Source organism: Onychomys torridus, chromosome 14 (genome assembly GCF_903995425.1).
Source record: "Onychomys torridus chromosome 14, mOncTor1.1, whole genome shotgun sequence".
NCBI lineage: Eukaryota > Metazoa > Chordata > Mammalia > Rodentia > Cricetidae > Onychomys > Onychomys torridus.
The window spans coordinates 52,191,488-52,210,391 of NC_050456.1; the positions used below are offsets into that span (position 1 = coordinate 52,191,488).

The 18,904-nt window shown below is 44.6% G+C and overlaps 1 protein-coding gene across 4 annotated transcripts in view; it reads right to left on the reverse strand.

Moving 5' to 3' along the window:
• Zfyve1 (zinc finger FYVE-type containing 1) overlaps nt 1–18,904 on the reverse strand; it is a 54,959-nt gene that overhangs the window by 30,446 nt on the left and 5,609 nt on the right. The window lies entirely within an intron of this gene.

Consider the following 18,904-nt stretch of genomic DNA (forward strand, 5'->3'; position numbering starts at 1 on the left):
CGCTAGCTTCAGGGGATCAAATGCCTCTTCTGGATTCCATGGGCACCTGCTTTCACCTGCACTCATACATACATACACACACACACACACACACACACACACACACACACACACGTACACATCTGAAAAATAAAAATTTAATGAAGAGCTAAAACCATAAAGTTCTTAAAAGAGAACATGTTAATTGTTGGGTTTAGCAACAGTTTCTAAAAAGAAAGATAATAGTTTAAGTTAAGACTATATGCTATAAAGCCCCAAGACAGAGAAAAGATGAGCTGGAGAGATGGCTCAGTGGTTAAGAGCACTGGCTGCTCTTCCAGAGGACTGAGCTTCATTCCCAGAGCCCTTATCTTGGTTCACAATCATCTGTAACTCCGGCCTCAGGGGTTCCAACAGCCTCCTCCAGCCTCTGCTGGCATCAGGTATGCATGTGATATAAATACGTATACGCAGGCCAAACAGGCATACACACAAAATAAACAAATTAATGCATCAATTTTGAAAAGAAGCCAAGAATTTGAATAGCTATTTCTCCGAAGATCTGCGAGTGGCCGCAGGTACATGAGAATCTGCATAGTACCGTTCACCATCGGAGACACAAATGAAAACCATAATGACAGCTTTCCCACCCAACAGAACGGCTGTGCTCAAAAGGCAGTAAAGTGTTGGCAAAAACAGAGACGACAACCCTGCAGGGACACAACCCAACACGGTCACTCTAGGAACAGTGCAGCACCGACTAAAAGAGTTACATAAAAACAGGTATGGTGGCACATGTTTGCAGTCCTGCTAGGGAGGCTGACACTGGAAGATCTTAAGTTAGAGGCCAGCCTGGGCTATATATATATATATATATATATATATATATATATATTTAAAAAAAAAAAACAGAAATGCTTATTTTCCAAGTGTGTGTGTGTGTGTGTGTGTGTGTGTGTGTGTGTGATGAGCGTGTGTGTGTGTGTGTGTGAGAATGTACAAAGGTAGGAGGAGGGAGAGAAGGTAAGAAGCAGGGAAAGCTGGGGCTAGAGAGATGGCTCAGAGGTTAAGAGCACTTGCTATCTGACAGGACCCAGGTCCAGTTCCCAGCACCCACACAGCAGCTTTCAACACCCTGTAACTCTAGTTTCAGGGTTCCAATGCCCTTTTCCAATCCACGGGCACCAAGCATGGATGAGGTGCACAGACATACATGCAGACAAAACACTATACATAATTTTAAAACATAATAAAGAAAAGATTATGTGCAAGAGTCCCTGACTCAGAAATTCTACTTCTAGGTTTATATCCAACAGAAATGAAAACATACATCCACACAAAACCTCTCTATATGTAATATAGCAGCATTATCTATACCAACCAAAAAGTCACTATAGCCCAGATGCCTATCAGCTGATGAATGTGTGAACAAAATGTGGCACATTCCCACAATGACCATTATTTAGCCATAAAAAAAAAAAAAAAAAAAAAGATGAGCTTTTTCTTTTCCATCCATTATTGCAATTACAACTACTATTTTCACCTTTAAGACATTTCTTCAAGCCAGGCGGTGGTGGCACTCGCCTTAAATCCCAGCACTCAGGAGGCAGAGGCAGGTGGATCTCTGTGAGTTCAAGGCCAGCCTGGGCTACAAAGTGAGATCCAGTTAAGGTGCAAAGCTACACACAGAAACCCTGTCTCAAAAAAAAAAAAAAAAAAAAAAAAAAAGATTTCTTCAATGTGTCCTTCCTTTGACCCTATTCTGTAGAAATTTCTGGGGTATTTGTACTACATGTGGGTGCATATATGCCATGGCACACCATAGAGGTCAGAGGGCTACCTCAGCTGTCAGTCTTTGCCTCACCTTGTTTCTCATCTCTGCTTATGCAAGGCTCACTGGCCTGCAGGTTTCCAAGGATTCTCAGGTCTCTGCCTCCATCTCACTGCAGTAGCACTGGCATGGCAGTGGCAGGGCAGATGCACACTACCTTACCTGCTGTATGTACATGGAGATTCAAACTCAGATCCTCATGCTTGCACACAAATGCCTTACCCACTGTGCTGAATTGGCAAAAATATTCTTTTGTTGTTGCTGTTGTTTTGGTTTTTTTTTAAGTTAATTTATTTTATTTCATGTGCATTGGTGTTTTGCCTGCATTACAGACAGTTGTAAGCTGCCATGTGGGTGCTGGGAATTGAACCGGGGTCCTCTGGAAGAACAATCAGTGCTCTTAACCACTGAGCCATCTCTCCTGCCCCGTTTTGTTGTGTTTTTGAGACAGGGTTTAACTGTATAGACCTGGTTGGCCTGGAACTTACTATGTAGACCTATCTTGCCTCAATCTCACAGAGATTTGCTCACCTCTGCCTCCCAGAGTGCTGAGATTAAAGGTGTGTGCCACCATGCCCAGCTAAAATTTATTTTTTTAATTATTTTATGTGTATGAGTGTTTTGCCTGCTTATATGTCTGTGCACCATGTGCATTCCTGGTACCCTTGGAGGCCAGAAGAGGAAGTCAGAGCCTCTGAGCTGGAGCTATAGGCAATTGTGAGCCACCATATGCTTGCTGGGAACTGAACCCAGGTCCTCTAGAAGAGCAACAAAGGCTCTTAACTCCTGGGCCATCTCTTGAGGCCCAATTTTTTTTTAAAATTATATTCTATTTATTTTTTATTTTTTTTTTTGTTTTATGTTGTTGTTTTTTGTTTTTCAAAACAGCTCTGGCTGTCCTGGAACTTACTTTGTAAACCAGGCTGCACCTCGAACTCAGAGATCTACCGCCTCTGTCTCCCTAGTGCTGGGATTAAGGGTGTGCGCCACCACTGCCCATTCTATTTGTGTGTGTGTGTGTGTGTGTGTGTGTGTGTGTGTACACTCACACACCAAGGCACATGCACAACACCAAGTAAACTATGGTGTACATACAGAGAGCAAAGGACAACTCAAAGTAGTCAGCTCTCTCGTTTCACTATTCAGGTCCCAGGGATCAAACACAGGCTGCCAAGGCTTGGAGACAAGCACCTTCCGCTGATGAGTCCTCTCTGGGACTCCTGTTTCCAATCAGGACTATGCAGGTGCCCCTTTCTAGTCTTCCTAAGTCTTTGCTCACTGAACGTCAGAGGGGGGTGAAAATGTCACGGAAAGACTAGAGTCCATGGCTGGAAAGTGACAGGCGCCACATAGGATAACGGTCACTGACCTGAAGCTCAGGTGGGCTTGTGACCCATACTGCTTCTCTACTGTCCTGTTTTGATTGCTTAGAAAAGCCTGAGACTAGTTCTGGAGAGGAATTACCCATCTGAAGGATTCTGCTGGAAAAGTGTATCATAAATCATTTCAATTACTTTTTCAGTGGGGAAAGTGATTATGAGGCATAGTCACTAGCCTAGACTCATGCTAGTCTTTCACCTAAATCTCACTTACAACAAACCTTTTACTGAATTAGAAAAATATATGTAATTAACGTGATCACATTAGTCTTAAAGTGTTTTCCAGTTCTAATTAAAGAACTTATAATATTTTGTGGTACAAAGTATTTTTATCTGTAACCCAATACTCTAAATATGTTTATAGAGTAGACAAGTGATGGTTTTGCACACCTCTATCATCCCCTAAACTGTAACTACAGATGCTAAAATAAAAATATTATCCCTGTAAAAATAATAAAAACTTGCCGGGCGGTGGTGGCACATGCCTTTAATCCCAGCACTCGGGAGGCAGAGGCAGGCGGATCCTTGGAGTTCGAGGCCAGCCTGGTCTCCAAAGCGAGTTCCAGGAAAGGCACAAAGCTACACAGAGAAACCCTGTCTCGAAAAACCAAACTAGTAATAATAATAATAATAATAATAATAATAATAACAACAACAACAACAACAACTTAAAGGGGCATGTGCATGCCTATAATCTTGTCATTTGAGAGGCTAAGACAGGAGAATCACTGGTTAGAGACCAGCTTGACCTAAGATGTTGGAAGTTTCAGGCAAGTCTGACTCAAAAAACAAATTACTATACGTGTGTGTGTGTGTGTGTGTGTGTGTGTGTGTGTGTGTGTGTGTATATACGCATGTTATGTATGTATATACATGTGTGTATGTATGTATGTATATAGGGGTGTGTACGTGTGTATATACTTGTATGTGTACATGTATGTATATACATGTGTGCATGTGTATATATGCGTGTATGTATGTTTGTCAAGATAGCTCACTGGAACCAGGCATAGTGGTGCATGCTTTTAATCCCAGCACTCAGGAGGCAGAGGCCGGCAGATCTCTGTGAGTTTGAGGCCAACTTCACAGAAGGAGTTCCAGGACAGGCTCCAAAACTACAGAGAAACCCTGTCTTGGAGAAAAAAGAAAAAAAAACCCGCCCCCCAAAAAATTAAAAAGTAAACAGTTACCAATATTTGATCAGTATTGGTTTGACATGCTGGGAAGAATAAAAGAACTAACTACCAGCACATGCTAAACATGATTATAGGAAAATGAGATTAAGTGACAAGAACCAGACAGAAATGGCCACGTACGATGTGACCCATTTATTTTAAAGATTTATTTATTTATTCTGTATACAGTGTTCTGTCTGCATGTCTCCTGCCCGCCAGAAGAGGGCACCAGATCTCATTATAGATGGTTGTGAGCCACCATGTGGTGGCCAGAAACCGAACTCAGGACCTCTGAAAGAGCAGCCAGTGCTCTTAACCTCTGAGCCATCTCTCCAGCCCGATGTGACCCATTTATATCAGATGCTCAGAACAAGCCAATTCATAAGTCAGGAAGTAGATTAGTGGCTGCCAGCAGCCGGGAGAGGAAGACACAGGGAGAGGCTGTTAATGGGGACAAGGTCTCTGCCTGGAGTGATGACAATGTTCTAGAATCACATAGTGTCCTGGATTGCACTGCTTTATGAATATACTAAAGGCACTGAATTCTCTAGTTCATTTATTTATTGATTGATTTCACTTGTGGTACTGGAGATCAGACCAGGCATGGGCTTTCAATGAACTGCATACTTTAAAAGATCCACCAGGCCTGAGGGTTGGGTTTAGCAGAACAAGACTTGTCTAGCATGTGCAAGGCCCACATCTGACCCTCACACTGAAAAGACAGCTCTGAAATACAATAACCGGTGGGTTTGAGGTATGTGAATTCCATTTTAATAAAGTTGTGATGTTTTTAAAGAACTTACTGTTCCATACATTCACAACCCCCATGACAATTTAAAGAACATGCAGTGCAGGATGGTTCACTTGCTACCACCCCAGTATCCAGGAGTTCTCCAGCTCTTCACACTCCCATACATGCTCTCCAGAGCCAGAACACATCTCTATCCATCCATCCATCCATCCATCTATCTATCCATCTATCTATCTATCTATCTATCTCCCTCTCTCTCTCCTGTTTTGTTGTTGTTGTTGTTGTTGTTTTTGTTGTTGTTTTGTTTTGTTTTCAAGATCCAGAATAAGAGCTTCAGAAAGCTCCCCTCAGGACCCCTACTCTGACTCCAGAACCCCACATCAATAACTTCACCACACAGGCCTCCTCCAGCCACAGGAGTAACAAGCCTTTTATTTGATTTTTTAAGACAGAGTTTCTCTGTGTGGCCCTGGCTGTCCTGGAACTCTGCAAACCAGGCTGGTCTCAAACTCAGAGATCCTCCTGCCTCTGCCTCCTGAGTGCTGGGTTAAAGGCGTGTGTCACCACCGCCCGGCAGGAGTAACAAGCCTTTATAAGCAGTTTCTTTCAGCCATCAGAGAAAAAAACAGCTGTCTGATTCACATGTCTGCAGTCTGATAGAGAGCGGAAATGCAGACAGACCACTGAGTGTGAAGATGATGAGCCTTTGTCTCCTTTACTCTCATCAAGATGGTGAAGCACTCATTATGAATGAGGTGACCATTGTCAAGACTATTAAGTGCCTTAATGCTGATGACAATACCCATAATTCACAAAATGATCCTGCAGCGACAGGGCTCACCACAAGAGTCCCTAACCATGTCTACCTTATCTTTACATGCATAGTACTTAGGACACAGCTTGGTGCACAGGATCCACACCTTGCTAGAAACCTGAATCACTCCCCTCACCCCATACCTTCCACGGAGCTCAACACTGCAGCACTTGAAAAGCTTGGGGACAGGCTACTTGAACTAGCTGACAGCCCTGAGAAACAAGGGAGCCAGCAGCAGGCCAGGTAGTTCAAATCTGTGATCCCAGCACTGAGGAGATGGAGGCAGAAGCATCACAGGTTCAAGACAAACTTGGGCTACACAGCAAGACTCTGTCTCCAAAAATTAAGTTAAAACATTTTAAGTGGCCGGGTATAATGAATGGCACATGTCTTTGATCCCAGCCTCTGGAGGCAGAGGCAGGAGAACCTCTGAGTTTGAGGCCAGCCTGGTCTACAGAGAAAATTCCAGGACAGCCAGAACTACAACACTGTGAGACTCTGTCTCAAAAAAAACTTTTTTTTTTGGTTTTCCGAGACAGGGTTTCTCTGTGTAGCTTTGCGCCTTTCCTGGATTTGGTAGCCCAGGCTGGCCTCAAACTCACAAAGATCCACCTGCCTCTGCCTCCCGAGTGCTGGGATTACAGGCGTGCGCCACCACCGCCCGGCCAAAAACTCTTAAGTAACACAGAACAGTCCATTTTGGACCTGTGTCACTCAGCCAGTCTGGTTCCAAGTTGCTAAGGTGGCCAGCAGGACACAAACAAAAGCCCCATAAACTTCTACTAGTCAGCTAAGGTCAAGGCAGCCAGCTGGAAGACCCATCACTCCCTCAAACACTCCTGCGGCAGGAAAGACCAGGCCTTCAGGGTGTCTCCCCTCAAAATCCACCACATGATGAAACAACTGTCAACGCAGAAGCAGCAACTGTCCCCAGAATATGGTAAGAGCAGTCATGTAGAAGACTTTAGGTACAGAATTGAGTGTTTCCAGATTCACAGTAAGTGTTCATCACATGATGTATGTAATATACAAGTAAACCAGATGTGCTGACCCACTCCTGTACTCTCAAATCTCAGGAGGCTCTTGAATTCAAGGTCAGCACAAGCCATAGAATAAGACCCAACTCAAAAGCAGCAAAATTCACACTCATACACACACACACACACACACTCATCTCGGTGTGTCTATATATGTATAGATGTGAACCTCACATCTGGAATATTATCTGGTATTTAGTATCCTGAGATACATTAAGCTTGTATGCTCTTTTGTTGGGTATAGATTCTCAGCCAGTGGGCAGACTCAGAGAGAGAACTCAAAGCCTCTGTAGTTTGTCTCCAGGTGGTCTATGGATAATCAGCATGTACCAGTGGCTTTTTTCATATGCAAAGTGAGGACAAAACCATTTTGACTCCCACTAACTGGAAGGTACAGTGGCTAACTAAATGAACAGATGAGGAAAAACTTCTTGGCAGACCTAAAAGCAGGCCTCACCCTCCTGTCCCTCACATGACTTTGCTCCCTGGTAACACTACTAAACACATCCCCAACCTGTGGGTATCTTCCCTGAGCCAGCAAAGACTCAGCTGCTTTCCCTTTGGTGGCAGCAAGACTGGTTTTCAAACTGGGAAAGCAAAGGTCAGGGAAGATAAGAGGTCAGGTGTGCCTGCACAGGCAGCTGGAGGCTGTGGCTGCAGGCTCAGGGTTGGAGAGGAGCTCTGGGGCAGCCTGGACTACCTGGTAAGACCACATATCAAAAAGGGGGTGAGAGGTGTTCCCTTTGATAAGGGAAGGTTCTGGAAGGGACAAGGCTCTCGCTCCTCTAGTTTCTATCTGTTTCCACTCATCCACCCATTTCCACTCCCTTTCTGAGGTGAAGGAACTCCCTGCCCTCGTCACCCACCCCCCTCCCCACCCTACCCCCCACCCCCACTTCAAACCTTCTGAAACAGCCCTTGGCCCTGACACATCAAAGCCGTGGCAGCAAACATCAAAGGTATCCCTCTCCAGCATCACCTTTGCCCTCCCCCAGAGCCTGGACTCTGAGACCTCAGGCAAGGCAACAGGCCCAGCTTCTACCCCAGGCTTAGCCACTGCAGGGCCATGAAAGAGCTCCTTCACCAAGAAGCCTCAGGGACATTAGATAACAACCCTGTGGGGACACAGAGGGCTGCTAAGATAAAGCAGCAGAGGACACAGCCCCATGTGCGCACAGTGAGGGAGGACAGGGGCCATTCTTAGAACCAGACACTGGGAAAACACCCAAGTGTGCTACAACACAGCTAGCTCCCACCTGCCTGCTACCCTAAGTCTAACTCAGCAGCAGGCCAGATCCACACCAACTCTACCAATAATGCACACTTCAAATAACCCCTTTCCTCTCCCAAACCAAAATAACGCTTAACAAGGTCCGGTGGCACGTGTCCTGAATCCCAGCACTCAGTTGGCAGAGGCAAATATATACCTCTGTGAGTTGTAGGCCAGCCAGGGATACACAGTGAGACCCTGTCTCAGAGAGAGAGAGAGAGAGAGAGAGAGAGAGAGAGAGAGAGAGAGAGAGGAGGGGAGAGGAGGGGAGGGGAGAGAGAGAGGAGGGGAGGGGGGGGGGGAGAGAAGGAGCCAGGCAAGATGGCCCAGTAGCCTGGTGAGGCTCTGTCTTACATAAGAAAATTCTAACATAAAAGTGCATTATTAATACTGGTGTTGCATCTGACTCTTAGTAAAGTGACCAGCTCATTCATACACACTAAGCTGAAAGAAACCCAACGAGAAGGCTGGAGAGATGGTTCAGCAGGAGTGTGGACTACTCTCTTCCAGAGGACCCCCAGCACCTACATCAGGAATGTAACCCCACTCCAGGGGACACAATGCCTCTAACCTACACTCACAGACACACACACAGACAGACAGACAGACAGACACACACACACACACACATAATTAAAAATCAGTCTTTCAGAAAGAAACTCAAAACACCACCATCTTACATACTTCTTTCTCCGTTACTACGAAACTTCATTTATATAACATCCCAAGCCCAGTTTGTAAAATGAATTAACAATTCTCAACGATCCCCACTATTCCTATTTGAAAATCAGAGTACTTCACGGCCGAAAGGACCTAGCCAGGAGAGCACTTCGACAGCCCAGTCATACTCAGTAGATAGGTAAGCCACAAAGGCAGCAGGAAGTGCTCTGATGGCGGTCAACATCAAGGCCCTTTCAGTCCTGGCCTAGTCTACAGATGATCCCATCTGTACCGACCATCATCTGACATCCCTCTCAAGCTTACTAAGCTGTTCCCAGTGCCAGGGGCCCCAAGTCAGCTCCTCCCAAGTAACTCAACAGGCTATCAGAAGCTCTATCACTCCCATCACAATAGAGAGCTCATGATAAATTACATCCCATCCAACAGATGATTATTTTATAATTGTCCATTGAGATTTGTAAGTAACTTAAGTGGGCAATCATTCTCAACATTGAGTTTCTATTAATGATTTGTATTTTTGGTTTCTGGGTCATTTTGCTTTCTTTTCTTTTTCGGCTGAGTTCAGAGGAAGAGAGCCAAAGAAACCAAGTAAGATTCTCTAGTTAAAAGTCTGAGACCACTACCCTAAAATACAAATAAAGCTTGACAGTAGTCAACAGACATACACTAAGTTCTCCTGGCATCCAGCACTAACTTGACGACAAACCACACACAAACAGACCTGCTGTTACAGTTTTTGTTTTCTTCTAGAGACAGGAAAGAGATGGAAAGAGGGCATTTCCCCTTGAGAAACCCAAAGCCACTTCCAACACATTCAAAAGGACAGGGCAGGAGAGTTGTCTCAGTGGTTAAGAGCACTGGCTGCTATTCTAGAGGCCCTGGCACCCACTTGATATTTCACCACTGTCTGTAACTCCAGACAACCTCACCCAGACATACATGCTGGCAAAACACCAACAAACTTGAAATAAAATTAGTAAATGAACTAGGACTTTACTAAAACTATGTCAAACAGATCAGTACCCTAGTTTTAAAGTCCCAACAAAGGCCCCATTCCAGTAACAAATCCCTATATCAGGAGGCAGAGGCAAGCAGATCTCTGTGAGTTCAGGCCAGTCTGATCTAAAAAACAAACAAACAAAAAGAAAACACCTATAACCAGAACATTCTAGAAACCCTGCTTCTACACACAGGAAGTTCTAAAGGAGCTCACACTCACTGTAGGTTCACATGGGAGATAGCAGAGTTCCTTGTTAGAAGCTGCCATTTCCCTATCAAATGTTTTCTTCAGGTGACTGGAGTCACAGTTTGGCCTCACAAACACCAAGCACATTTGGTAAGGACAAAGATCACTTTCTTCCACTCCATTGTCCCCAAAATGTCCCATGACTTGAGAGTCAGGAATTCCCCTTCCCTGTCTTATTACCCCAACAATGTTTGACCCTTGCCTCACAGACACTGCCCACAGCTCCTCCACCGTCCAAGCAGTGAGAACATAGCCACACAGAAAGGATCCTCACACAAATTCTTCAAAAACATTTTCTTTTTAGCTCCATGACGAGCTTCTTTGACATATGCAACTAACCCAGTTCACCTCCTTTTATATTTGAGGAAAAAGCCTTCTAGTCCTGAGGACCAGGAAACACCAACTCAAGAGATCACAAACCCTTCTGGATGGGCACGCAGCCCCCTTTCACACAGCATAGCAAAGGTCTATTTAGCCACAACAAAACCAGCATAAGTTCTGGTGACACCTGGAACCTTAGAAGGGAAAATACCAGACTAGAAGACAAAGAAACAGGCCACACAAAATCACACCAGAGCCAAGTGATAAACCCCCTCTTGCTCAACCCTTCACTCCCACCCACCCTCTGTTAACAGGTCCACACTCTTGTCAGCCCTCAGCTTCACTACTAGTGTCCACCTAGCTGGCAGGGTCTGGTCTGTGCTCGCCAATGCCGCATGCATGCCTAGCACAACAGTGGGTGCTGCTGAAACGGATGGATGGAGGTAGCTTAGAACATCTAGAATCATCAAGGAGGAACAACCTCAAGATGCATCCATGAAGGTGTTTCCAGAGAAGCTTAACTGAAGACAAAGGAGCCACCTGAGTGTCGGTGACACTATGCCACGGGCTGGAGTTCTGGACTGAATAAAAGGGGGAACAGAAAAAAGGAAAAAGATTCCGGTTTTTTGTTTGTTTGTTTGTTTGTTTTTGTTGTTGGTTTTTTTTTCTTCACCAAAACAGGGTTTCTCTGTGTAGTTTTGCGCCTTTCCTGGAACTCGCTTTGGAGACCAGGCTGGCCTTGAACTCACAGTGATCCACCTGCCTCTGCCTCCCGAGTGCTGGGATTACAGGCGTGCGCCACCACCGCCTGGCCAAGGAGTCCGATGGAAATACAATTTTAAAAGGTCAGCTGAGCAGCAGCATTCCTCTCTCTGCTTCCTGAGAACAAATGCACCAGGACCAGCAGCCTCACATTCCTCCTGACAGGTCTTCAAGCAATGACAGACTAAATCATTGATCACTGAGGCCTCCCTTGATTCGCCTTTGTTGGGTATTTTACCACAGCAGTGAGAACACTAACTAATGCAGCTGTTTTCATGGAGCTTACGTTCCAATACAAAGAAGAATGGCGTTCAGTATAAATCTATGTATACAAGCTGAGTCCCGGGGTCACACCTAAAATTCTAGCACTCAAAGAGGCTGATGGAGGAGGATGAGCTGAAGACCCGATCTCAAAATAAACGATGTATATATACATATATTATATAACACATTCATCAATAAATGGATAAATAAACTACGGGTATGCCCGTAATACATAACTCAGCAATAAAATGAATTACCTTGCAAGACACTAAAACCATGGACGACTGTCAAGAGCATAGTAAGCTGGGTGTTAACAGCTAGGAGCCTAGCTGCTCAGGAGTGAGGCAGGAATGCCATAAACCCAAGGCCAGCCTGGACAGCTTAGTGGCAGGGGAGAGAATGTGATCGGAGGTAGGGGCACTTGCCTCACAGGGACGAGGCTCTGAGCTCACCTTGTATTGGGATGGGGCACCGTGAGTCATTTATATAGCACTCTAGGACATTCAATCTCTAATGCATAGAGACAGAAAGCAGTTCAGTGGCTGCCAGGGGCTGAATTCTCAGAGGCGCAAGGGAACCTTGGAAGTTGGTGGAAATGTTTTCCTTATTTTTTTCTTTTCTTTCTTATTTATTTTTGTTTTCCGAGACAGGGTTTCTCTGTGTAGCCCTGGATGTCCTGGAACTCACTCTGTAGACTAGGCTGGCCTCAAACTCAGAAATCAGCCTGCCTCTGCCTACCGAGCACGGGGATTAAAGGCGTGTGCACCACCACCACCACCCCGCTTCATGTCATTTTTTTAAAAAGATTGATTTATTTTATATGTATAAATATTTTACTTACATGTATATCTGTGCCAGGCAGTGGTGGTGCACACCTGTAATCCCAGCACTCAGGAGGCAGGGGCAGGTGGATCTCTGTGAGTTCGATGCCAGACTGGTCTACAAAGCGAGTTCCAGGACAGGTTCCAAAGTTACAGAGAAATCCTGTCTCGAAAAACCTCAAAAACAAACAAACAAACAAACAAAAACCTATGTATATCTGTATGTCATATGCATGCTTGGTGCCCTAAGAAGTCAGAAGAGGGAGTTGGAGTTCCTGGAACTGGAATTATAGATGGCTCTGAGCTATGTGGCAGCTGGGAATCAAACCTGGTCCTCTGCAAGAACAAGACCCCAAGCCATCTCTCCAACACAATGTTTCATGTCTTGATTGCAGTGGTCACAAATGTATATACATTTGTCAACTCACAAAACTACACATCTCAAAGAAGCTGGGTTTTGTGCTTTATTGAGTTCTGTTTTGTAGACAGAGTCTCAACATGTAGCCAGAGATGACCCTGAATTCCCAATCCTCATACCTCTACCTGCCAAGGCAGAATTCAAGAGTTCAAGACCGGCTCAGTACACATACCAAGTTCCAGGTCAGCCAGGACTACAGAGTGAAACCCATCTAGAAATGAATGAGTGAGTGAGTGAGTGAGTGAGTGAGTGAGTAAGTGAATAAATAAATGGCACACACAGCCAATTTTCTGTAGTAAAGGAAGAAAAAGAAATTCAACAACAATCCAGAATGAAATATAACTCACAACCACTTGGGGGTTTTTGTTTTTTGGGTTTTTTTTTTTTTTTTTTGAGCCTTGCGCTTGCCACTGAGCTAAGTCCCCAACCCGCCACAACCATCTGTATTTGGTTATACCAACTGCTTACCCTAACAATGGGAGATTTTAAGTCTTAATTTACAACCAGGAAAGAACAGGGGTGAGGAAAAGGAAAGGAAAGGGAAAACGAGAAAGGAAGGAAGCAAGTAGGAGGGTGGAAAGCTGTTTGCTTGTCTGAATGCCTGCCAAATAATCCAGATCTAACCAGGGCTTACTCAAGCAGGGGAGTGGGGCTGAGGGGTTTTTGTGTTTTATTTTCTTGGCACAGAACCTAAGAAACTAATGGCAAAATGTATCTATGTTCTGTCAGAATTTGACAAAGGGTAACTACCAACCGTACCAAAGTCAGTTCTATCTTTCTGTCTGGTCATTAAAAAGAATAGAAAAGTTCAACAATGTAGAAAATCAGGATTCCTCTGGCTTATGACCTACTGACCAAAATCTTGGGGACTTAAACAAGCTTACCTAAATTAAAGAGAGGGCCCAGAAGGAGCAGAGCCCAACAAGCTACCTAGACCAGGAGTCGGAGCCAGAGGGTGGGGTGCAGCAGGCCCACAGCACATGACACGAAAACAGAAATGTGGCAGACCTGACCAGCCATTCAGGGGAAAGACAAAAGAAAACATCCTCTGCTGTTTCCCATTTCTGAATCCTACTAAAATAAGGTCTCTTTTGGCCAATTCAAAAAAAAAAAAAAAAAAAAAGGACAAGTCCCAGTATTTTGAGCAGCACTATTCTGGGACTGTAAACAAGGGAAGCAGCCAAGCAGTGCGTTGGGTCTTCTTAAAGGACCAGTATCAGTGGTATCCAATGACCAGGAAGGGAAGGCCGGAGATTCAGCTTGGGTTCCCATTAACCTATGGATGCTTCTAACTCAAGGAGGGCAGGGCACACCCCTTAGACGCTGTTAGCCTCTCTTCCCCTCATGAGCCCACACGGTCTCCTCAGAAGACAAGTCCCCAGGCCCTCCTGAGACTCAGTCAATGGTCAGTCAGCATGAAGGTGAGACAAGGTTCTTCTGGGCACCATGCTTCTGTGTTCTCCTGAAGAGGGTGCTCGTGAGAACTTTATAGAAAAGGGCTGGGCAGTGGTGGTGCACACCTGTAATCCTAACACTCAGGAGGCAGAAGCAGGTGGATCTCTGTGAGTTCGAAGCCAGCCTGGTCTACAAAGCGAGTTCCAGGACAGCCTCCAAAGCTACAGAGAAACCCTGTCTTGGAAAACCAAAAAAAAAAAAAAAGAAAGAAAGAAAGAAAAAGAGAGAGAGAGAGAGAGAGAGAGAGAGAGAGAGAAGAAAGAAAGAAAGAAAGAAAGAAAGAAAGAAAGAAAGAAAGAAAGAAAGAAAGAAAGAAAAGGGACAGAGGGGAATGGGTGGGGTGAGGAAAAAACCTGTCTGGAGTCTTTAAACAAGGGGGAATGTGGAGCTGAAGAGATGGCTCTGAGCATTTGCTGCTCTTTCAGAGGATCCAGGTTTGGATAGCAGCATCCACATGGCAGCTCACAACTGTCTCCAACTCCAGTTCAAGGATCCTGGCCCCTGTGGGTACCAGACATTTACAGGGTACCACAGACACACATGCAGGCAAAGAGCACTCATAAATATAAAATAAAAACACACAAATCTTAGAAAATAAAGTCACTTGCCTTAAATACTGGAGGAAAAAAAAGAAAAGAATGAAGAATGACTTTTTGTTTCTCATCTTTTTCCCCCAGCTCATAAACATACTGACAAAACAAGATGTCTGACTCCCTGAAGACCCAAAAAGCAGGTAAACAGCATCCTCTTCCTCTCTTAAGAACCCTATGGCTAGAAAGCTTATTCTCCTAACCTTTGAGACATCTGCTAAGGGCGTTGCCCCTGGCTCCTTCAATTAAGGACTAAACAATGGGTCTCTATAACTATGTTCTTCCTCAGTCGGGCCCCACTGAGTACACCCGTGAGTACAACCCAGAAGTCTACCCATCTCACTAGAAAGGCTGCAGAGAGAAGACGGGCTTCCTGGGCAGGACTACTGGGACCAGGACCAGAAGCAGGAGAGAGGGAGAAAGGTGCCTGGTTAAACACTGTGCCTCAAGGCAGCTCCACCGGCTGGATCCAGCCCTGCAGTGAGCCTTCATCTGGTACACCCATTCCTCAACCACTGCACTGTGGACATTGGGCATCAGATGGACCTTTAGGGTCCTCATCTGTGAAACACAAGCTACTTCACAAAATGTAGCAGGCTGGAGATTGGCATCCCCCAGGTGACATCCATGTCCTAATCCCAGACCTGTGAATATGCCACTTTGTGTGACCAACAGGCCTCTATGGATGACTAAATTAAGGACTTGAAATGGAGAGATTATGCCGGATTATCTTGGTAGGCTCCAATATACTCTCAAGGATCCTTACAAGGACACGTCAGGAAGGACACAGAAGCAGAAAGAATGTGACAAGAAAGCAGAGAAACACAAAGGGACTGGAAATTGCTACAGTGCAGGCTTTGAAGTTCAATGACAGAGCCACAAACCAAGGAATGCAGGTCAATTCTTACAGCTAGACAAAACCAAACAAAACAAATTCTCCTCTACAGCTTCTAGGAAGAACACAGCCTATCAACCCATTTTAGGACTTTTGACCTTTAGAATTAGAAGATAATCTGGGTGATAATTTGTTGCTGCCACATGAAATTAATATACAGGATTATCATTAGGGTTAAAAGTCTTATACAGGTACTAAGAAAAATTCCTAACAGCACAGGAGGAGCTTTTAAATCTTCAGCCAGGGGTTGGGGATTTCGCTCAGTGGTAGAGCACTTGCCTAACAAGCACAAGGCTGTGGGTTCGGTCCTCAGCTCAAAAAAAAAAAAATCTTCAGCTATCAGTTTATCACTCCCACATTAGTTGGGAGTAGTGGACTGGAACAGAATTCATTCACTTTAGGGGAATATTTGTTCTCATAGAGTCACTAAGTAAAAGCTTAGGAAATGATCTAGTTCAGTTTTCTGATAGCTGCATGTGCAAAATAATTAAAAACACGGTTGTGAGGGCAGGAGTGGTGCATGCCTTAAATCCCAGCACTCGTGGCAGGAGGCAGGGGCAGAGGCAGATGGATCTCTGATTTTGAGACCAGTCAGGTCTACAGAGTGAGATCCAAGATAGCCAGGACTACACAGCGAAACCCTGTCTGGGGAGGGGGAGGAGTGCTGTGAAGGAGGGGTGTATTTTTTTGTTTTTGTTTTTGTTTTTCAGCTCTTATGAGCCAAGACTAGAACACAGAGAAAAGAAATTTCAGGCCCAGGTGTGGTGGTGCACATCTGTAATCCCACTGTAATACCATCATTTGGGAGACAGACGCAAGATGAAAAGTTTAAGGACAGTCTGGGTTATACAGAAGTTCAAGACCATAGGCTACATAATCAGCCTCTACTTGCTTTTTGATTTTCCAGTTACTTGTGTGTAAGAGGGCATGAATGTGCACAGAGCACATGTGGAGATCAGAGGACAGCTGCTCCAAATCTGTTCTCTCCTGACAAGCACCTTTACCTACTGAACCACCTCACTAGCCTGCCTAAAATAATAGAGTCAACACTATCAGTGTGTTTACCCATTGCATATGATGTTGTATAGGACATAAAACAAACTAGCTGGTGCTAGACAGATGGCTCAGAGGTGAAAAGCACCGGCTGCTCTTCAAGAGGTCCTGAGTTCAATTCCCAACACCCACATGACGGCTCACAACCATCTACAGTGGGATCTGATGCTCTCTTCTGGCATAAAGATGTACATATAAATAGAACACTGTATACATCAAATAAATAAACAAACAAACAGCCATAAACTAGCTAAATTTATAGTCTACATCTGTATCATACATTTTTATTTCCCCTGAGATAGGGTATCTCCAGGGAGTGGGACTGGATTAATCTCATTACATTTCCTTCTATTTTCCTAATCCCTTTTTAAGAAACATGTACTAGGGCTGGAGAGATGGTTCAGCAGTTAAGAGCACTGGCTGTTCTTACAGAGGTCCTGAGTTCAATTCCCAGCACCCAGTGGTGGTTCACAACCATCTGTAATGAAATCTGACAGCCTCTTCTGGCCTGCAGGCAGACTTGCAGACAGAGTATTCATATACATAATAAATAAATAAAACCTTAAAAAAAGAAAGAAAGAAAGAAAGAAAGAAAGAAAGAAAGAAAGAAAGAAAGAAAAGAAAAGAAGAAAGAAAGAAAGAAAGGAAGGAAGATGGGCTATCTTTTCATGATGTCGAACGCTTTTAATCCCAGCACTCAGGAGGCAGAGGCAGGCAGAGTTCTACGGAGCAAGTTCCAGGACAGCCAGGGCTACAGAGAAACTGTCTCAAAAACAAAAACAGAAAAAGAAACACGGAAACAGTAGCACAGTGAGACCCTGCCACAAACTCTAGGAGGGCTGGAGAGGTGACTCAGGTGAAGAGAGTAGACCCTCCTGCAGAGAGCCGGAGATGGGTTCCCAGCAACCACATCCGGTGGCTCACAACTGCCCACCACTGCAGCTTCCTTTCAACAGCCTCTTCTGGCCTTCCCTAGCACCTGCACACATGGAGCACACATGAACTCAGACAAGCACACACACACAAATAAAAATAATTTTTAATTTAAAAAAAATAATAAAAAATAATAATAAGCATGGCCTTCCTAGGGAGCTCTAGGCATTTAATAGTTGCTAGGGAAGGGAAGATATTTCCTTCAGTGGTGTAGTCACTGGTAAACTGTCCATGCTCCTGTAAATACTCCTAAAGATACTGGTTCACAAAAAAATCAGGTTATTTGAAAATAATGATACTGAGTTTTTTGGGTTTTTTTTTTTCCAACCTGTTTGGGGTGGGGGGGATATTTTAAGAGTACATGATAGCCGGGCAGTTGTGGCGCAGCCTTTAATCCCAGCACAAGGCAGAAGGATCTCTGTGAGTTCGAGGCCAGCCTGGGCTACAGAGTGAGTTCCAGGAAAGGTGCAAAGCTACACAGAGAAACCCTGTCTCGGAAAACAAAACAACAACAACAACAACAAAATAATACGATAGAGGTAAACAGATGAAAGACTGACAGACTGGTCTGGGCTGGGAATGTAATTCTGTCGGTCAAGGGCCGACTAAGTACACCTGAAGCAAGCCCTAGGCTCGATGCTCAGTACCACATAAACCAGGCCTGTTGGCACCATCTGTAATCCCAATAAGGTGGTGTCAAAAGGGATCATAATTCAAGGTTAAGTCAGGTGTGCTGGCAAACACCTTTGGAGGTAGAGCAGGCTGATCTCTAAGTTCAAAGCCAGCCTGCTCTATCTACATAGTGAATCACAGGATATCCAAGGCCTGTGAGACCTTGTCTCAAAATTTAAAAAAAAAAAAAAAATTAAGGTCATCCTCTGTTGCAAGGAGTTTGAGGATAGCATGAGCTACATTAGATGATGTCTTTAAAAAGTCTCCCAAGAGGAGAAGGAGGAGATGATACAGATATGGTGGCAGGTACCAGGAACCCTAGTACTGGGGTATGGTTAAAGGTGGAAGCAGAGGAGGATCCCAAGGGCTTCCAGGCCAGACAGGCCAGCTTCAACAGCAAGCCCTGGGTTCAGCAAGTGAATAACTAAAGATCGACCTCTAGCTTTGGCATGCAAAAAGATACACACCCCACCCCCACACAAAGGTTAGGGAAAATGTTAGGTTGAAATGAGCATGTACCTTAAGTACGAGCAAGTTTTTAACTGGTTCCTCAAAAA